Source organism: Bos indicus x Bos taurus, chromosome 1 (assembly GCF_003369695.1).
Source record: "Bos indicus x Bos taurus breed Angus x Brahman F1 hybrid chromosome 1, Bos_hybrid_MaternalHap_v2.0, whole genome shotgun sequence".
Lineage (NCBI taxonomy): Eukaryota > Metazoa > Chordata > Mammalia > Artiodactyla > Bovidae > Bos > Bos indicus x Bos taurus.
In genome coordinates this window covers 125,831,858-125,849,470 of record NC_040076.1, presented here as the reverse complement: position 1 = coordinate 125,849,470, position 17,613 = coordinate 125,831,858, and the positions used below count along the sequence as shown (strand labels likewise).

At 38.9% G+C, this 17,613-nt stretch overlaps 1 protein-coding gene and 1 non-coding gene across 5 annotated transcripts in view; one reads left to right on the top strand and one right to left on the bottom strand.

Annotated features, from left to right (window-relative positions):
- PLS1 (plastin 1) overlaps positions 1 to 17,613 on the top strand; it is a 129,483-nt gene that overhangs the window by 29,795 nt on the left and 82,075 nt on the right. Inside the window, exon 1 of one of the 4 annotated variants that reach the window (XM_027544337.1) lies at positions 4,374 to 4,503. The exons of the other annotated variants lie outside the window; for them this stretch is intronic. The gene's annotated coding sequence lies outside the window, so the exon portion shown is untranslated. Of the gene's footprint in view, positions 1 to 4,373; positions 4,504 to 17,613 lie in introns of those variants that run through there. 4 annotated transcript variants of the gene reach the window in all.
- Positions 14,307 to 14,379, bottom strand: TRNAG-UCC. Its single transcript has one exon. It is a non-coding gene; the product is annotated as a tRNA-Gly (tRNA).

The window sequence follows — 17,613 nt, the reverse complement described above, 5'->3', positions numbered from 1 at the left end:
TAGTGTATTTTATATTTTCTCTGGAACTTTGGTTGAGGTTCATAGTAGTGTACTCAAAAACAAAAAAAGAAACTGTTGTCAGTAAAGGTGGCAGTCCCCATACCACATATTTTAACTGTCTACCACAACACTTTCTTAGCTGAGTGTAAAGTGAAATTTCTTGTAGCAAAATGAAATGGATAAAATGTTAGAAAAGTTGGATTCAGGCCTGTAGTTCTCTTATTCCCTATTCATTCTCTGTGTTAAAGGATGTCAAAACATTATTTCTAAATGTAAAACATTGGGAACAACCTTGCCTAACCAACATGAGTGCTTAAATAAATCATGGTATAGTCATGATGTGGACCCTTATGAAGCTGTAAAGGCACGTTTCAAAAAAATGCTTAACTATATGGAAAAATTCTTAATAGAATTAACTATGTACTGAAATATACCAACTTTGTAAAAAAAAAGATGCATCCTTGCACATGTGTGTAGACAAAAGACTGGAAATTCATAACCCATTGGCTCTCAGTTCAGTTCAGTCACTCAGTTGTGTCCGACTCTTTGCGACCCCATGGATCGCAGCACACCAGGCCTCCCTGTCCATCACCAACTCCCGGAGTTCACTCAGACTCATGTCCATCAAGTCAGTGATGCCATCCAGCCATCTCATCCTCTGTTGTCCCCTTCTCTTCCTGCCCCCAATCCCTCCCAGCATCAGAGTCTTTTCCAATGAGTCAACTCTTTGCATGAGGTGGCCAAAGTACTGGAGTTTCAGCTTTAGCATCATTCCTTCCAAAGAAATCCCAGGGCTGATCCCCTTCAGAATGGACTGGTTGGATCTCCTTACAGTCCAAGGGACTCTCAAGAGTCTCCTCCAACACCACAGTTTAAAAGCATCAATTCTTCGGCGCTCAGGCTTCTTCACAGTCCAACTCTCACATCCATACATGACCACAGGAAAAACCATAGCCTTGACTAGACGGACCTTTGTTGGCAAAGTAATGTCTCTGCTTTTCAATATGCTGTCTAGGTTGGTCATAACTTTCCTTCCAAGGAGTAAGCGTCTTTTAATTTCATGGCTGCAGTCACCATCTGCAGTGATTTTGGAGCCCCCCAAAATAAAGTCTGACACTGTTTCCCCATCTATTTCCCATGAAGTGATGGGACCAGATGCCATGATCTTTGTTTTCTGAATGTTGAGCTTTAAGCCAACTTTTTCAGTCTCCTCTTTCACTTTCATCAAGAGGTTTTTGAGTTCCTCTTCACTTTCTGCCATAAGGATGGGTGTCATCTGCATATCTGAGGTTATTGATATTTCTCCCGGCAATCTTGATTCCAGCTTGTGTTTCTTCCAGGCCAGCATTTCTCATGATGTACTCTGCATATAAGTTAAATAAACAGGGTGACAATATACAGCCTTGACGTACTCCTTTTCCTATTTGGAACCAGTCTGTTGTTCCATGTCCAGTTCTAACTGTTGCTTCCTGACCTGCATATAGGTTTCTCAAGAGGCAGGTCAGGTGGTCTGGTATTCCCATCTCTTCCAGAATTTTCCACAGTTTATTGTGATCCACACAGTCCAAGGCTTTGGCATAATCAATAAAGCAGAAATAGATGTTTTTCTGGAATTCTCTTGCTTTTTCCATGATCCAGCGGATGTTGACAATTCGATCTTTGGTTCCTCTGCCTTTTCTAAAACCAGCTTGAACATCACAAAGTTCACGGTTCACGTATTGCTGAAGCCTGCGTCTGAGGTCAGGGGCAGCAGCCCTAAGGAGCAACCCCACGCCCCCAAGCCCGAGGCCAGGGGCGGCGGTCGAGAAGAGCTACCCCATGCCCGAGGCCAGGGCGGCGGCCGGGAGGAGCAACCCCACGTCCAAGGAGCGGTGGCTGCACGGGCGCAGGAGGGCCTAGAGGAGCTATCCATTGGTTCTAGTTGTTTCTAAATAGTGTGCTTGAGTGCAACTTAAATTTTTTCATTTTACAAATATTTCGTTTTATAGATTTCTTTTCAAAAATCAGAAAATACACAGAATTCTTTTTTTTTTTTTTAAGAGGATGTGTTGGGCGGATAATGACTTCTCCTGAGAAGTAAAGTCTTTGGGGGAAATAAGACATGGCAAATAAATGGCCTAGTCAAGAGGTGGGCAGAATTCCACACCACAGCCACAGGGTCACAAACATCTATTCATGAATAATTATCCTTGAAATAATGGAACTTTCAGTGCAAAAAACTTTAATGGTCACTTCATCCAATTTTCTATGTAAGAAACCCCAAAACAACAACATCTGCCTAAAATGTACTTTGAGCCTAAATTGGAGCAGACTCAGTGAGGAGACCCCCAATGTTCCAGAGACAGCCCAGGTTGGTTGTGGAGCACTTGCTAGGATATGTTTCCTTATGTTGATATGGAATTTGTTTCTTGGTATTTCGGCTTGATGGATCTAGTTCTACCATCTTGTGGCCATACAGAGCAAGAGAAAGCCTTTCTTCATTACAGGTACCTTTCAAATATTTAAATCTATGTATGTGTATTTTTAGCCATCATTGAAGGGTAAGTTAGGTGTAATGGGCTGTACCCATTTAAAGTGGACTGTTTCTTTTTGGATGTGCTGGATCTTCATTGCTGCAAGCAGGCTTTCTCTAGTCACAGTGAGCAGGGGTCTCCTCTCTAGGTGTTGCGTGGACTTCTCATTGTTGTGGCTTCTCTTGTTGTGGCTCACAGGCTCTAGAGTACACTGGTTTCAGTAGTTGTGGCATAGGGGCTCATCTGCCCTGTTCTGTGACATGTGGAATCTTCCCCGACCAGGGATTAAACCCATGTCCCCCGCACTAGGGTCCCAGGTGGCACAATGGTAAAGAATCCACTGCTAATGCAGGAGACACAAGAGGCGCAGGTTTGATCCCTGGGTCGGGAAGATCCCCTGGAGAAGGGAATGGCAACCCACTCCAGTATTCCTTCCTGGAAAATTCCATGGACAGAGCAGCCTGATGGGCTACAGTCCATGGAAACGCAGAGAGTTGGACACGACTGAGCATGCAACCACACCCCCTCCCCACAACCCCCTCACCAGCATGCGGATCCCCAATCACTGGACCCCCAGGGAAGTCCTTGGTGTGTTGTGACAGAGTATACACCCCACTCCAGTACTCTTGTCTGGAAAATCCCATGGACAGAGGAGCCTGGAAGGCTGCAGTCCATGGGGTTGCTAAGAGTCGGGCACGACAGAGCGACTTCACTTTCACTTTTCACTTTCATGCATTGGAGAAAGAAATGGCAACCCACTCCAGTGTTCTTGCCTGGAGAATCCCAGGGACGGGGGAGCCTGGTGAGCTGCCATCTATGGGGTCGCACAGAGTTGGACACGACTGAAGCGACTTAGCAGCAGCAGCAGCATACACCCTTAAAATCATCAGCACAGTCACGATGCAGAACATTTTCATCACTCCTTAAAGTTTCCTCCTGTCCCTTTGCAGTCCATCCCTCCTTCCTCCCCTGTTCCAGGCAACTATTGATCTACCTTCTGTTACCATCGATTAGTTTGCGTTTTCTAAAATTTCATATAAATGGAATCATACAGTAGGTACTTTCTTTTTAAAAACTGGCTTGTAACATAACTTTTTCTTTCACTTTATGAAGCAGTTTTGCTCCATTCTTTACTTTTATGGAGCCATCATAAAAGGTGTTTCAGACTTTGTCTTCAGAGAACTAACCATTTAGTGAAAATGTTTTATAGACTTTATGAGTAAACTTTCGCTCACTTAAAAAGTAGAGTTGAATTATAACCCTTGAGGGCACTTTCCAGCTTTAACACTGTTTCATTCTATGTAATGTTTCTATTTACTCTTCAAAGATAATGCTGTACATTTGATTGAAGTTAGTCCAGTGACTATATTTTTTTAAAAAAACTCAGTAGGCTGTAGGGTTTTGTTGTTGTTTCAATTTTTAAAGTTTAACACAGTTTCCTTATCATTTTATGAATCTCAGTGTATGTGAAATCTTAATGACTTTTCACATGGGGAAGGAAAACTACAGTGGCAAAGGAATATTTATAAAATTCATGTAAGACCTCATAGGGCAGGCAGTCCCATGTCATAGGAACTTCTTCCTTCTTCTACCTGTTTAGTAGAATCTAAAAGGTGAGTATCCTGACATATATATGTACTTAAATATGTATACGGTGAATATCGTGGTACATTTTAAGCTGTACAGTCATAATCAAACAGATAAGATGATGACATTCACATTTTTGCTTTTTTTTTTTTTTTATAGTTCCAAACCACACCCAGTGCAAATTGACCTGACTGCTTGAGACCAATTGTTTTTTGAGATTGAAATCTATAGTAGTAGGCAGAATACTTAAGTGTGGAGTTAGTCGCTTGTTTTCTTTGGTCAGATACTGACTTTGACAGAAGATTATTTGAAAATAGACATAGTTTAAAGTGACTGAATTTTGAATCTTCTGAATTGTTCTCTTGGATGTCCAAATCTCAGGTGATCACACCACCAGAAACAGGTATGCAAATTTTTCCTTATGTTAATAGGAAAATACAGCCTCAGATTCTAGAGCTGCTTTTTAAAAATGAGATTGTTAAATTGAGATAAACCTCCTCATGTTTGTTGTTGTTGGTTTTAGTGCATTCTTGCTTTGGGAGTCTAGGTAACTCTGCATAATCAATGCACAGTGACCATGATGTGAGGGTCACATAATTTTTAATTCTCTTAATCTTTCTGTCTTAAAAATTATTTCTTTCTTAAGCAATATTTGTTGGGTAAGAAAGGACTGATCTGGTTTATTCAGGGTTTGATAAAAAGTTAAATTCATAATTTTTGTTTTGGCATTAATTTTCCGTTTAGAAAGATACATGCAATTTTAGGAAAATGCTAAAATGACTGAATGTTCTCTTTTTGTGTCATCTAGAATGTATATGTATTATTGCTTTGAAGCCTGATTCTTTCATTCTGATGAAACAACACTTGTAGTCTATAGTTTAGTCATGTAGAAGCAAAACTCCTCTTTTTTTCCTAAAGAATTCCTACAGATATATAAAACAAATATCAATAGAGGATATTGTAGATTCTAGGGCTATGACACAATTATATACATCCACCTGGAGTCTGAGGAAGACATCTTATTTGAAATTAATTCTTTATCATTACTTTTGGGAGATAGTGCTTCTGCTTCAAAGCTTATTTTCACTGTTTCACTGAATTTGAGAAGAGACTGTAGGCTTTCAGAAAGGGCTTCCTATAAACTGTGTGCAAATTCTAGAAAAACAGTTTGCCTTTCAGTGAGCCTTTTTAATGGTTTCTGAAATTGGCTGAAGAATCTACGTATCTTTACCCCACATAGTCTTGGTGTCTGTAGCTGCCTTGGTTTAGCTCTTTTTCTCAGTAAAGCAGGAAATGTACAGTTCCCAGCCCTGTAACACTGAGATGCTCTTGAATGATACATGTTGAGGAAACCTAGATACTGGTATCACTGGCAATTTGCATCGATCTTATTGCCAGAGAATGAAAGACTCTTGAGTTTTCTAAAGAGAGACCAGCTTTTAAAAAGTTAAGTGTGTTTCCTTTGTGCAGTGACCTGAGGTCTCACACTGAAGTAGAAAGTTAAGACTTATCTGTTTAGCTCTGTGAAGCAGTCAACTGTTTATTCTTAGTCATCATAGAATACGGTGACTCTGGCTCTTACTAGAGAGACAAACACATCATGACCAATTAACTCTGGAGACTGAGTGCCATGGACAAATTCCACATAATTCTTTAAAAAAAAAAAAAAAAAAAGAGGCACCAACTCTTGAAGGCTTTCTCAGGAGCCAGAATTGAATTCTCTTTCCTGTATTATGCCCAGAGTCCAACAAAGGCTGTGCCCTCCTGCCAGTCCTTTCATAATGAACAAGCCAAGTGTTCAATTGTGTTCTTGTGGAGGAGGGGGATAACATTCCTTTATGATCCCCAGTTTAGATCAGCTTACCACCCAAAGCATGATATTTGATTACCCTTATTATGTTACTTTGCGTAGCTACAAATGTTGCTAATGGTGCGGCCTTATCTAGCCATTTAAAAGTCCCTGTTCATGCTGCTTTAGTGGTCAATGCTATAAAAGCCCCTATTGCTAAGGACCCTAGTAATAAGTAATAGGAGCCGATGAAGAGGGAACAGTATTTGGGTTAGGCATGCACTGCATGCATCTTGAACTCCTGAATATATTCCACTGACTGCCTGATGCCCATTTTTTTCTTCTAAGTGCTGATTTTAATCTCTAATATCCAGTGTGCCTGGGCCTGAATTGCTTTGAGAATGATAAAAGTTTGCTGGCCTTTTCTGATGGCATTCTTCTTTAGCATTGAGGTTTCTAAAGTTCCTTCTTTTTCTTTCCTTCCAAAAGTTTCTGACTTAGTTCTCAGCCTTGCAGGATAGAAGCCATGCTGTCATTAACTAGTAGGAGCAAATGAAGAGAAATTATCCTTTTATCTATTCCAGCGGAGGTAGAAAGTTGAGTGCTTTTTCCTTGGAGTAGTGGCCTTTAGGCTTTTTTTCTATTTCTTTTTTCTTTACATTTTTATTTTATATGTACTATAATTGACTTACAATGTTGGGTTCGTTTCAGGTGAACATAGGCTTTTTTTAATTGTTCTACTCCCATCAGTTAAAAAAAAATGTATACACTTTCAAGGTATACATTTTTAACTTATTAATATATTCAAGTGCTACTTAATGTACATGTGATATATACTAGAGCCCATGTAAAAATAAATTTGAAAGAATAAGGTGATTTTTTAAAAAAAGTTTATTGTTAATTAGAAGGATTTTATAATACCCTTAGCAGATATGATGCAAGGGGCAATATGGTTTATTTTATTTTTTAATTGGAGGAAAATTGCCTTACAATGTTGTATTGGTTTCTGTGGTACAGCAGTGTGGATCAGTCGTAACACTGTATGTGTATGTGTATATACATGTGTGTGTGTGTGTGTGTGTATGTGTATGTAGATATATATATCTCCCCTCCCTCGGGAGCCTCCCTTCCCTCCCCCAACTCCCCATGGAACATGGGCCTGGGCCCCAGGCACAATGAAAATAGTACCATCTTTGACACCAGTGGATGACCTAGGCTGTGTAGGTTTACCTTACCTGTTTACTTGTTTTATTCTCATGTAAAATGAGAATAAAATAATATGAGGAAACATAATATTGGGTTGGCCAAAAACCTTTTTCCATAAGATATTGCAGAAAAATCTGAGTGAACTTTTTGGTCAACCCAATACTATTATAGTGTGTGTGTATGTATATATAATCATGATTATAATATTTTCAGTTTTGCTTAACTCACTGGGTTGATGTGAGACTTGAAGGTCATATGTGAAAGTGCTTTATGAGTTAGGAAGTGTGTAAGACTTAATTCTCTTACATGTGGGACATGTTGGTGGTTTTCTTTAGTCTTTGCTTTTAGGCCACTATGAAGAATCAGTTTCATACTTATTTTTTCTTTCACAAAGTTGAGGTCATTATTATTAGCTAAGAATAAAATCTCTAGTAAATTTGCCTGGCATGCTTATACTAACTGAATAAACAGAGTTAAGGAAAAACCTGTCACATTAAAACATGCAAACAAAAAAACATGGAATCAGCCTATTTAAGTTATTTTAAGATACTAGAATTAAGTAAAATTTTCCAAGATTGCGGAAGTTGGGTAGGGTCAGACTAACTCTGTAAGCAGAATGATTAAATTACCCTGGGGCAGGTCCAGCATACCTTCCTGGGCCCAGCCTTATATGGAACAGTGGAAACATGGACCTTGTCACTTGTTTGAATTATATGACTCTAGTGCTCACCAGCTGAGTGGTATTGGACAAGTTTCTTAACCTTAGAGAGCTTGAGTTTCTTTATCAGTAAAAATGGATGTAACCACTACTTTGGGAGGTTGTTTTAAGGATTAGAGATAATTTATATCAAGTGCCTGGCAGTAAATTCTCTTAATGTGTGCATAATATCAACTGTAAAAAATAAATTACACTGTTCCATGTTTGTGCTTTCCTGTGTCCATGCAGATCTGCTGTTATAACCCCCATTCATCATTTAGCCTTTCATTCCAGATGTTTTTTATTTAAACTTTGAGGATGAGATGGTTGGAGGGCATCACCGACTCAATGGACATGGGTTTGGGTAGGCTCTGGCAGTTGGTGATGGACAGGGAGGCCTGGTGTGCTGCGATCTTTGGGATCCTATCTTTGGGATCACAAAGAGTCGGACACAACTGAGCAACTGAACTGAAAAACAAAATCCTGACATTCTTAAGCATTTCCTCTTATTTCCAAATTTAAATGTTAGCTTAGAGAAGTTGCTATATAATTTAGTCTGAAAACAAGCTTTCTACTATATTTTCTTAAGACCAAATAAAAAGGATGATTAAGTAAGATGGAAAGCAGGACCACTGTATACATATGGTTGTAGAATGTTCCCTAATGTAATATTATTCTGTTCAAATTTTATTTAATATTTTTAATTATAAAATAAAGCATGCAGAAGAATAGAATAATATAATATATGCTCATTTTCTCTACCCTGATTTAAGAAATGTCAGCAATTTGTATATATCAGCTCTTCATTTTCTGTAAGAAATAAAACACTAATGATATGATTGAAGGCCCTCTCCCATTTAATCCCTTTCCTCATCTGAAATTGGCATGTGTTAGTTATTCTTTCTATCCATCTTACTATTTTTCCATGAACACTTTTCATTAATAATATAAAGTACTTGAAACTTTTTACAAATATCTGCTATACAGCTTTCTCATTTAACATGTGTCCATGATTTTTTTCATATTAATACAGATAACTACTTCATTTTAACTTGTTGTGGAGTATTTCACTAAATGAATATTCTAAAATTATCTAGTCTTCTGATGATAGACATTCAGGTTGTTTCCAGTTTTTTGATACTATAAATAATGGTGTGCTTTTACCTATATTTTGACTTATTTATACAAGATTTCCTCTGGGATGAATTACTAGAAGTAGAATTGTGGGTCATAGAATATGCGTATCTTCACCTCTTTTAGATATACTACTTTGGAGAGCAGTATGGCAGCAGGAGTAACTGATCTCTTATATTCTCTCCAGAATGTGGTGTCTCTGTCAGTTTTATTTTTGGCAGCCTGATGGGTTGAGGATGTTAGGTCATTGTTTTCATTTGCCTTTTCTGTTTTATGTAGCTATTAAAAGAATATTTAAAATCTATGCCATCACTCCATTAAATAATCATACATGTACCTAGGTATGTATATATAAATGAGTATTTGTAAATTTAAATAGTCCAAAAGGGTATTGGGTAGAATATGCAGAAGCATTTTACCTCAGTATTAATAGTGGGGAATCATTAGCCCTTAGAGCATGATTTCTCAGCCTCAGCACCATGGAAATTTTGCACTGGGTAACTCTTTGTTACAAGGGGATCTGCTGTGCATGGTATGGTATTTAGGAGCATCTCTAGTCTCAACACACTAGATGCCCATAACACCTCTTCACTCATGAGAGTCAGAAATGTCTCTAGACATTGCCAGATGTCCTCTAGGGAACATAATCATCTCCTGCTGGGGAACCACAGCCCAAGACTAAACTCTGCTTTGTCCTGCCTACCAGAGCTTAAACATAAGACCTCCAAAGGATCAAACCCTTCCCAAGGACTTTTCTGCATTTGAGAACAAAGATCAAGAGTGGTTATAGGGCTTTCTTTTTTTTTTTTTTCTGAAATAGAAAAAAAAGAAAAAAAAGTTAAATGAGATCTCAGTGGGTACTAAGTAGCCAAAACAACCTTGAAAAAGGAGGACAAGGTTGTAAGACTCACATTTCCCAATTTCAAAACTTACTACAAAACAATAATAATCAAAATGGTACTATACTGGAATATAGACCAATGGGCCAGAATAGAGAGCCCAGGAATTCACCCTTGTGTATCTGGCCAAATGATTTTTGATAAGGGTCCCAAGACTACACAACAGGGAGAAGACAGTCTCTTTAATAACTGGTGTTAGGAAAACTGGATATCTACATGCAGAAAAAATGAAGTTAGACTCTCCTAATACAATATATAGAAATTAAAGTACATCAAAGACCTAAAAGTAATACCTAAAATTGCAAAACTCCTAGAAAAATACATAGAGGAATAGCTTCAGGACATTACATTTGGTGCTGATTTGTTGAATATGACAACAAAAGCAAAAGTAGACAGGTGGGACTACATCAAACATTAAAACTTCTGTGTATCAGAGGAAACAGTCATCAGAAAAGGCAACTATGGAATGGAAGAAAATATTTGCAAATAATATAGCTGACACAAGTTTAATATCATTTCCCTATAAAACATATAGGGGACTTCTGCAAGGTACAGGCATACCTTGGAAATATTGTGGGTTTGGTTCCAGACCACCATGAGAAAGCAGATATTGCAATAAAGTAAGTCATATGAATTTTTAAATTTCTCAGTGCACGTAAAAGTTATGTTTATACTATACTATAGTTTATTAAGTGTACATAGCATTATGTCCCAATGTATATAATTAATTTTAAAAATACTCTATTGCTAAAAATTGCTAATCATCTGACAATGAATGGTTACCACAAACCTTCAATGTGTAAAAAAAAAAAAAAAAAGCAATATCTGTGAAGTGCAATAAAGCAAAGCACAATAAAATGAAGTATGCCTATAACCCTGTTAAAAATGAGCAAAGGACTTGCATTAGCAATTCTCCAAAGAATATACCCATGTGGCCAATAAGCATATAAAAAGATATTCAATATTACTATTCATAAGAGAAATGTAAATTAAACCCATAAAATCACCTCACACTCATTAGAATGGCTAATATCAAAGGAACAAGTGTGGTCATGGGTGTGGTGAAATTGAAACTTTGTGCACTGCTGGTGGGAATATAAAATGATGGAGCTATTATGGAAAACAGTATGCTTCCTCAGAAAATAAAAAATAGAATTATCATATGATCCAGTAACCCCACTTCTGGGTGTATATTGAAAATAATTTAAAGCAATACCTCAAAGAGATATATTTGCACGCCTATGTTCATCGCAGGGCTTTCCTGATAGCTCAGTTGGTAAAGAATCCACCTGCAATACAGTAGACCCCAGTTGGATTCCTGGGTCAGGAAGATCCGCTGAAGAAGGATTAGGCTACCCCTCCAGTATTCTTGGGCTTCCCTTGTGGCTCAGCTGGTCAAGAATCAACCTGCAATGTCAGAGACCTGGGTTTGATCCCTAGGTTGGGAAGATCCCCTGGAGAAGGGAAAGACTACCCACTCCAGTATTCTGGCCTGGAGAATTCCATGGACTGTATAGCCCATGGGGTCCCAAAGAGCTGGACACGACTGAGCGACTTTCACTTTCACTTTCATGTTCATTGCAACATTATTTACACTAGCCAAGAGACGGAAGCAACCCAAATGTCCCTCAAGAGGTGAATGGATAAAGACTATGTGATATATATACAATGAAATAACATGCACCTTAAAAAAATAAGGAAGTCCTGTCACATGCTGCAACATGGGTGAACCTCAAGGACATTATGCTAAGTGAAATAACAAAAGGACAAATACTATACGACTCCATTCATATGAAGTATTTAAATTAATCAAAGCCATAAAAACAGGAAGTAGAAAGATAATTGCCAAGGGCTTGGGCGAGGGGAGTGCTAATATTTTGTAGGTATAGAGTTTCACTTTTTCAAGATCAAAAATTTTAAAGATCAGTTGTATGACAATGTGAATATACTTAGTTTACTGAACTGTAAACTTAAAAGTGGTTAAAATGGAAGTTTTAATGTTCAGTCTTTTTAATCACAGTAAAAAGTTAAGAATAATTATAGGGATGCAAGAATATCAGTTACTCAACAAAGTAAATTTTACAGTGTCTCATCCAATCAAAATGTACCAGGCATGCAAAGAAGCAGGAAAATAATGACCCATAATGAGAGAAGTCTATCAAACAAAACTGATCTGGAAACTGAGACAGGTATTATGATTATCAGACAATGACAATAAAAGGATTGTTAGATTCCATATGGAGACATGGAAAATATTTTAATAGACCCATATTGAACTTCTAGACAGAAAATTATAACATCTGAGATGAGCAATATGGTAGATTGGTTTAAGGGCAGATTAGACAGTGTAGAAGAAAAGAATAGTGACTTTGAAGCCAGGGCATTAGAAACTATCCAGAATAAAATAGAGAAAAGAATTACAAAAAAAAAAAATTAAAATATCAGCGATTTGTGAGACAAGTTCCAGTCACCTAATATACATGTATTTAGAGTCCCTGAAAGATGAGGGAGAACAGGAAAAATATTTGAAGAAATCATGGTTAAAAATTTTCCAGATTTGATGAAAAGTGTAATCCTACAGATCCAAGAAGCTCAATTAACCCCAGCAAAAGATGTGTAAGGAAGATTATATCAAAGCACATTACAATTAAATTGTTCAAAAGCAGTGATAACAATCTTAAGAGATACCAAAGAACAAAGGCATATGACATATAGAGGAAGACAGATAAAGATGATACAAATTTCTTGTTGAAAACAAAAGTATACAAGACAGTGGAGGACCATCATTAAAGCACTGGAAGAAAAACCTTTGACCTATAATTTTTTTTTTTTTGGTCACACTATACAGTATGTGGAATTCTAGTTCTCCAGCAAGGGATTGAACCCACACCCCCTGCATTGAAAGCATAGAGTCTTAACCACTGGACAGCCAGGGAAGTCCCTAACTTACCATTCCATACTTAACAAAAATATATTTCAAAAACAAAGATGAATTAGACTTTTCAAACATGTAAAAATTGAAAAACTCCGTCACCAGCAGACTTGCACTATAAGAAATGTTACAGGAAGTCCATCAGGCAGAAAGAAAATGATACCACATGGCAATACAGAAATACGGATCTATACAAAGGACTGAAGAGCACCGGAAATGGAACCATATAAGTAAACGTAAGACCTGCTTAAAAAAACTGCTTGGATGTGGTGTTTAGTATGTACACACTACATTCTAGCCATACCATCTTTGTCTTTGAGGCTCATTTTGGAATGTAATGATATACTACCTTGTATTATATTTGATGTTAAGAACCTCTGTAGCAGAATATTAATTCCCAAGCCTCAAAATTTTGTTTGTGTAAGAAATGTTGTTATTTTTCTACACAGTCTCTGTCATCAGTACCCGTATAGAGGAAGACGTTTTTAGTTGTACAGGGTAAAATTCAGTCATTTCAAACTGAACTCGGTTGTCTTCCCTGGGTGGTATTTAGTTTTCAGAAATTTCATGGGTATGAGCGTAAGGAGTTTCGTTCAGGGCTGTGCTGCTCTGTCACTGGCTTCTGCTGGGACCTCAGTTCCTGCTTAGTCCCTGGGTGTGGCTGGCCCTCTGCTGCCGTCTGCAGAAGCGTCTGAATCTCCACTTCATCCGTAGTCCGTGTGGTGTCCCCTCTTTAAGACCTTGAATCCTTTCAAGTCCACCTGGTGGTAGTGAAATGATGGAGGGTGTGGGAAGAGGGAATGTAAACGGTAAGTTACTATTGATCAACTTCATTCTGTTGTACCTGAGATAACATATTGCCTGTCCCCAATTCTCATTTCTCCCTGAAACACTCTCTGGATCGTTGGGGTACACAAAAACCTCTCCCTCTTAATTCTTTGTGTCCAGACCACAACCATGCCGTCTACCTAGTGACATCTCTCGGGACATCTTAAAAGTGATCTTAACATCATTTATAATGTTTTTAACATTTTTTTCCTGATGAGTGCTATTGATTATATGTGTAACACTAACATTGCTGTGTTTTTTCACCCTCCTTGACTTGTGTATAAGCTCCTGGAATGCCCAGATCAGAGATTTGATGTCTTGATGCTTTTCTTCGTGCTTAGCACTGGGCAAAGTGCATAGTTGGTCTTCAGTAATTATTGGCTGAATGAACAAATGAATGAATGTAAACTTTTTGAGTACAGAGAATTATTTCTTTTACATCTCTTATGATGCTTAACATAGTATTGAATACTGAGCAATCCCAAATGATTTACTTAATTTAATTGAACTGAGAGTCATTTTAACTTAATTTAAAAAAGTTTTTTAAAATTATTTATTTGGCTGTACCGGGTGTTAGTTGCAGCATGTGGGATCTAGTTCGCTGACCAGGGATTGAACTCAGGTCCTCTGCATTGGGAGTGTGGAGTCTTAGCAACTGGACCACCAGGGAGGTCCCTAAAAAAATTTTTTTGGCTGCACCATGCAGCATGGGGGGTCTTAGTTCCCCGACCAGGGATTGAACCTGGGTCCCCTGTGTTGGAAGCGTAGAGTCTTAACCACTGGACCACCAGGGAAGTCCTTGAGAATCATTTTATGTTAACTCTTTCTACATATATTTACAGTGCCTGAAGAAGTCTAGAGAAGCCAGGTCTTCTACAGACTGCTTATTGAAAATAATTTAAAGTATTGGTTAAAATCAGCTGGGAGAGTTTTATAGATAGAATAGAGAAGGAAGGTAAAATGAGTGTGATTGCATATAAGGTATAATCATTTCATCAGTAGGAAATAAAACTAGGCCAGAAAAATAAAAAACCTAGCCAGTACTATTTGTGATGTAATTGCCATCACAAATAGTACTGGCTAGGTTTGTGATGGCAATTACTCAAGACGACGTAGGACTTCCCTGGTGGCTCAGACAGTAAAGCGAATTCCTACAATGTGGGAGACCTGGGTTCAATCCCTGGGTCGGGAAGATCCCCTGGAGAAGGAAATGGCAACCCACTCCAGTATTCTTGCCTGGAAAATCCCATGGACGGAGGAGCCTGGTAGGCTACGGTCCATGGGGTCACAAAGAGTCAGACAGGACTGAGCGACTTCACTTTTCAAGAGGATGTAAGCAGACAGTGAATAGATGAATCCAGTTCATTTCTATGAGGCTAAAGGAGAAAAAGTGCTGAGCAAACGATTCCCCTGGTTTTATTGGTAGGATTTTAATGATCTTCTACTCTTTCATTCATGTAACAAATGTTCGTTGAGCACCAACTATAGGTAAGCAGTGTGTTGGACAGTCAGTATTCAGCGATAATCTGACAAAAGTTGTTTCTAACATCCCCAGATGCTTAGTCCTTGATGCAGGTGTGGTGGACAGAAAATACAACGTGCAAAATGGCATTCACAGAGTGTTGAATGACTTTTTTTGGCATCACTGAGCAAAACATCTGCTCAGGGAGGAAGATTCCACCGGGGTATGGTCTTTGACCTGGATCTGGAATCATTACTGGGAATGTGCACCCCACCAGTGGGGTCTGGTTTGCATCCCATATAGCAAGTTTTTATGTTTCCTGGCACCATTGCTCTAACTGACTCTTATACTTTTTAAATTATGGGTGCTAGATTTCTGGGCAGAACAAGGAAATTTCATTGTTTCAGTTTTTCATTTAGCTTTTGGATGGTGGTGTTCAGTCGCTCAGTCATGTCTGACTCTTTGCGACCCCATGGGCTGCAGCACTCCAGGCTTCCCTGTCCTTTACCGTCTCCTGTAGTTGGCTCAAACTCATGTCCATTGAGTTGGTCATGCCAGTCATTTAGCTTAATGGTCATTTAAAAAAGATATTTTCAAGGACTTTCCTGGAAGTCCAGTGGTTAAGACTCTAATGCTCCCAATGCAGGGGTCTTGGATTTGATCCCTGGTTGGGGAACTAAGATCCTGCATGCCATATGGTGCAGGAAAAAAAAAAAAAAGATCTTTCAGTAGGTTAGTGATTTCTCAGTTAAATTTTTTTCTTAAGCAGTCATATATGGAGTCTGTCCTCTAACTATCTTGTCCTCTTTTGGTACTTGCTATTCCCCTGCTGTCTTCTAAGGAAGTTAGATCCTTAGGTGGGAGTTGTGTTGGGTGATGGGTGAAAGGCTGCACGTGGTAGAAGCTGAGGAAAGAGTTGAACTGCTCCATGTAAGATAAATGATTAGGGTAGAGACTAAGGATAGCAGACTGAAGCCCAGAGAGGGGACAGTTCAGGAGTTGTGGTAGAGAAGGAGGCTTTCTCCCAGAGGGGAGTTTTCAGGAAAGAGGGGATAATTAAAGGAAAATTAGCAGAGTTTTGCCCAGTGCTGTGCAATTTGATGCTTTTGAACTGTGGTGTTGGAGAAGACTCTTGAGAGTCCCTTGGACTGCAAGGAGATCCAACCAGTCCATCCTAAAGGAAATCAGTCCTGAATATTCATTGGAAGGACTGATGCTGAAGCTGAAGGTCCAATGGTTTGGCCACCTGATGTGAAGAACTGACTTATTGGAAAGGACCCTGATGCTGGGAAAGATTGAAGGCGGGAGGAGAAGGGGATGACAGAGGATGAGATGGTTCGATGGCATCACTGACTTGACGGACATGAGTTTGAGCAAGCTCCGGGAGTTGGTGATAGACTGGGAAGCCTGGCATTCTGCAGTCCATGGGGTCCCAAAGAGTCAGACATGACTGAGCAACTGAACTGGACTGTGCAATATAAATTTTCTTCTCTACCTCTCCATATTTCTTTTTTTCCCCTCTCCATATTTCTTATTCAATGCATTGTTAAATTGGCTCTACCTAAGGGAAATATGTTGAAGCTAATGGGCATAGAGTAAGAGTCAAAGACTGGATGAGGAAAGTCAGGGAGAGCAGAAGTGAACCTCCTGAGGTAGCCCTTACAAGGCAATAGATTGCTGGACTAAGGCAGTGACAGGTAAAGATGGAGTGGAGAGGAATATTCCAGAATTTGGTTTTGGTGGTAAGTTACTGGTTTTGGAAGGGAGAGAGTAATAGAGTCGAGATGACTTTGAGGCTTGCAGCTGGGGAGAGTGCAGCTGTAGGAGATGTCCCAAGTGACTGGGACTGACCCTGGGAGGAAAGGTCACTGTTTCTGGCTTGTAACAGGGAGAGTGGATGCCAGTGACTTTCTCCTTCTTTTTTAATTTAGTTTAATTTTTTTTTCCTCTTTTGGCCCCAGGACTTGGCTCCATCATGTGGCCTATGGGATCTTAGTTCCCTGACCAGGAGAACCTACACACTTTGCGTTGGAAATGAAGAGTCTTAACCACTAGACCACCAGGATGTCCGATGCCTGTGCTTTTAAATGTATGACATAAACCTAAAAGAGGAAGCATCTCTCTTGCTTACTGAGGATGCAAGGGTTCTTCTTGTTGTTCCTGTTCATATATTCTCCATGGTCCTATTATAACTCAAGAGAGTGGAAAGGCATCTATGTGACAACTGGTGTCGCTCTTCTCAAGTGATACTGAGTAGGCCTTAGAGCTAATTTTGATTTAATTTAATAAAACAAAGGGTATATTCTGAGGGTCATAGAAAATATTATACCCTTTCAAGTTAATTTTTTTCCCCCTATTTTTTTTTGGCCATGCCACATGGCGTGCAGAATCTTAGTTCCCTGACCAGGGGTCAAATCCGTGCCCCCTGCCTTGAAAGCGTGTTGTCTTAACCACTAGACTGCCAGGGAAGTCCCTACAACTTAATTTTTTTTTTCAAATTCTTTTGTCCTTATTTGCTTTTGCCTAATTAAACTATCAATACTTAACATCTTTTATAGTAATAGTG